The sequence below is a fragment of the Pterocles gutturalis genome, unplaced genomic scaffold, assembly GCF_000699245.1.
Source record: "Pterocles gutturalis isolate BGI_N339 unplaced genomic scaffold, ASM69924v1 scaffold21394, whole genome shotgun sequence".
Classification (NCBI taxonomy): Eukaryota; Metazoa; Chordata; class Aves; order Pterocliformes; family Pteroclidae; genus Pterocles; species Pterocles gutturalis.
In genome coordinates, this window is record NW_010131177.1 from 34,089 (window position 1) to 38,187 (window position 4,099).

Genomic DNA, 4,099 nt, shown 5'->3' on the forward strand with positions numbered 1-4,099 from the left:
CCGGGCGGGCGGGGGGGGGGGGGGGGGGAAGGAACAGCCCAGCCCTGCCTGAGGACACCTCCAAGCTGACAGGTCCTGCTCTGCTCCCGGCTTTCCCTCTTTGCAGTCCTGGCAGTCAGGGAGCTGGAGTGGGAGAAAACCTGTGTCTGCCTGGCAAAATAGTCTGCTAGAATGTTATGGGGTTTTTTCTGTTGTTGGTTTGTTATTTTTTTATTGCTCAGCTGAGCTAAAATGGTAAAATAAAATAGACTTCATACTTGGTGAAGGGGATGTTGTTGTGGGAGCCAGCTTTGCTGTCACATCTCGTGATTATTTCACCTCCTTTTCCTTGTCTCTGTAAATATGAGTTTGCCCGTCTTAAATGGAAAAAAAACCAGAGCCTGTGATGGTGTGCAATAATCAGTCTCTAAGTTGATGATTTCTGTGTTCTGCCTCTGACATCCTTAAGTCCCTTCTCCACTCTGGTACCTTCCTGTCAGTCCTCACCAGGAGCACACACAGGGTTATCGCAATGAGGAACACACATCTGGAAGTAGCTGCGCTCCTTTGCACCAAACCTCATATTTTCTCCCACCACCCAGAGCAAATCCCTTCAGAAGCTGCTGGCAGCCAAGCACTGCTCCCTGTCCAAACCTGTGGTGGCACGTGCTGCTCCTCCTCATACACACTGAGGGGATGGGGCGGACGTCGGTCTGCAGGGGTTTTGGGATGCCCGGGTACCAAACCCAGGAAGCTGAGGGAGTTGGGGTCTGGACAGGCACACGGGGCCATTGCTGCAGTGTGCAAACAGGGGCACGCCCAGGGGAGGGAAATCAGCAGAGCTGAGCTATCGGGCAGGGTCAGGCCACCCCTGCCCCCCTTCTTCCCCAAGCACGGACCTAAAAATAGATGTAATCAGGTTTCAAAGAGGAAAAGAAATGAAAAGGTCAAGTGTCATGACCCTAGACATGCTCTGAGGCTGCTTTTCTCCCCGCATGGCTCGCCTTTGCTGGGCCTCCCGCTGGCGTTTCCGGACCAGAAGCAGCCAGAGCACACACCCTGGGCACGGCCATCAGCCATGGCCTCTGGTTGGGGGACTCTCCCTTTTTATTCCTCCCCATCTGCCATCCTGCCGCCTGCAACTGGCTCCTTCCTTGCCTGGGGAAAAGCTCTGGCGGGCACACAGGGCTCCATCCCCGTCTCCTTGCTGCGGTCACCTCGTGGGCCTGACCTACTCTGCAGGGGCTCTTGCCAGAGACACTGATTTTGGGGTGCTCAAGCCCTGCTCCATGCTGGGTGGGTGTGGGGAGGCACCCAGCCTTTTCCCTTTGTGGGCCCACAAGCATTGGGTTTCCGTGGCCAGCCTATGTGTCTGTGCTGCTCTGCTGGATGTTGTTCAAATCATAATATAATAAAGTGGTATGTTTAATGCTGGGAACTCAAGACCCAGAGCATGGAAGTCAGAGGATACAGTGTCTTTGCAATTACAGTCTCATTTTTCCCAGCTGGTGAGAACTCCCTCCATCCTCCTTTGCTTTTCCCCTGCTCAGATAACTTCTGAAAATTTTCCATAATTGTTTTTAAGGCATGAGTCAGGACCTGTGCTTTGGCTTGTCTTTCCTTTCGGTGTAGCAAGGAGCACACAGTCCGCCCTCCAGGTCCAACTAAAGAGCCACTTAAGAGCATCCTCTGCCTCTGCCAGCAGCGAGTCTGCTCCAGCAACCTGCATTTACAAAAGCGGCAGCAGAAGACACCCTGTTTTACCGCTTCTCAGTGCGTACTGGTCTGGCACAGTAACAAAAACCCGCTCTGTGTTCTCCATTTGCAGGTCTTCATGTTTCCTGTTGGGAGCGTTTTACTCACTGGTTTGACCTTCTTGCAGCAGGAGAATGCAATAGCGCAGCAAACCTGATCCTTGGGTGCTTTTAGCTCAGCATATCCCAGGGCAGACAAAATCTGCACCGCATCCTGGCCGGTCCTCGCATACACAGGAGCTGGTGAAGCGCGATTGCCACAGGCAAAGCTCCGACAACACATTTCTTCTGCGGGGTGGGGGGGCTGGGCTTCTGGGGATGCCATGCAGTATTGGCGTGGGAGGAGAGCCCTCAGAAACCGCCACTGCTCCCTCCTCTTCTGGGCTGGGGGCAAGAGGGGAAAAAAATAACATATTAAACAAAGCTCGACATTTCTGAGGTGTGAATGGTTATTCTAACCACTTGAAATATTCAGCACTGTAGCACTCTGTCTTTAATGTTTTGCGGTTCCCTCGCTTTGTCCTTGTCCCCTGCTTTTATCCTAACAGGCTCCAGCCACCGCATTCCCGGTGCTTCCTTCTCACTTGCTTGCGCCTCAGCTCTCCTCCTGCACCCTGCATACCTGGGATCCTTCCTTATAAAGCGCAGTGGAGGATTTCAAAGCCGGTTGTCTCAATACCAGTCCACCCAACCTTGCCCAAAATAACCATGGCACACGGGAGGTGGTGGCTGTCATACAGAAAATAACTGTTTTCCAGGAGCAGCTGTGCACACACTCCGCACAAGCTGTCCTGCCAGCAGATAGTGTCCCAGAGGGATGCATGGGGGCCTCGCTGAAATTTCCCTTTTGCTTGCTCCTACCAGGGCTCAGCTCCCCTCACAAACCCCTGCCCCCACTGTGGCCTCGGCTGCACTTTTGCATCCTACACAGCTGCTCCCATCCTCTCCTGCCATTGTGCTAAAGCTGAATGAAGTTCTGCATAAGTTTATCATGAAAATAAGTAAATAAAATCATTATCTCGTATAAGAAGAGGCAGTGGAAAACAAGAATTAAAAACAGGGAAGAAGCTGGTAAGTCAGAACGGAATTTGTAACTGTTTTCCTCTGCTTTTCAACTATTTTTATTATATTGATACAATAGATCAATGTACAGATTGTATATTATATATCAACAATGTAGTTGACACATGCTTAAAATCCAAAATGTTAATACTAGAAAATCAATATGAAAGGGTATATTCAGAATAATATCCCTTTTTTCTTTACACAAGAGGGCATATCTACTAAACAGGCATATTCACTGCTTTTAAATGTTCATTATTTCTGCATTTTTCTGCTTCTGTACATTTTAAATCTATTCTGGGCGTGTGCCTTCATCTGTAATGATGTGTGGCAAACCTGGTGCATGTCAATTTAGTGGTTATTTGCTTCATCTGCAATACCAGGATTTGCGATCCAAGGTGGGATTTCCCTCAGGATCCTTAAAAAACTTTATCTTGGCAAATACATCAAAGACCTGCTTTTAAAAAATTAAAACCAAGCCCTTAGAGTAGGAAGTTTCCCTTTACCAGATGGGATCTGCTGTGCCAACTGATGACAAACCCTCTGTAGGAGACTCTCTCAGCCTGGCTGGTGGTGCCAAGTGGTACCCGTAGGCATCAGGTGTTGCATGAGCTCTTTAGTGCTCCCGGTTAAGCACACGAAAGTTCATGGCCATGGGCATCCTCAGACCTGTAAGGTGTCTCCAGACAGCAGGTACCCCTGCTCAAGGTCCAAAAGGATGCACGTGTGCCATCATCTCCACAACATCCTACATGACCTGGTGGAGGAAAAGAGAGGCAGCGTTGTGAGACCACAGGCTTGATGCACATGCACCCTCTTGACCTGAGGTTTGTAAAATGGGATCAATATTATTAGTATTATTATTATTATTATTAATACAAATCAATCTTTGCTAGAATTATAGATACCAATGCACGTCCCCATCACTCCCCCAGATCCACCCCTGGGACATCAGAAATAGAACTGCTTGGTACCAGACCACATGCAGCCCCAGGGAAGGATGTGGGGGCTCAGGGGGTCCCGTTCCCACAGTGCTCCCACAGACTGTGCCTCAGCTGATGGGGACATCAACAGCAAGACCTCTGCGGGCCCTGGGACCACCCAGGGACAGCAGCACCCCAAAGACTTTGATGACTGGTTTTATGGTCTTGTGCACTGCATGTGCTGGCTTAGCATGCCCTGGCACAGCAGCCCCATGCCACTGGTGAGCGGGGAATGCTGTTTTGGGGATAGAAATCTTGCTCTTACTGAGCTAGGAGGGCTGTCACAGGCTTGGTCTTCCCAGCGGAGTCAGGAGGTTGTTC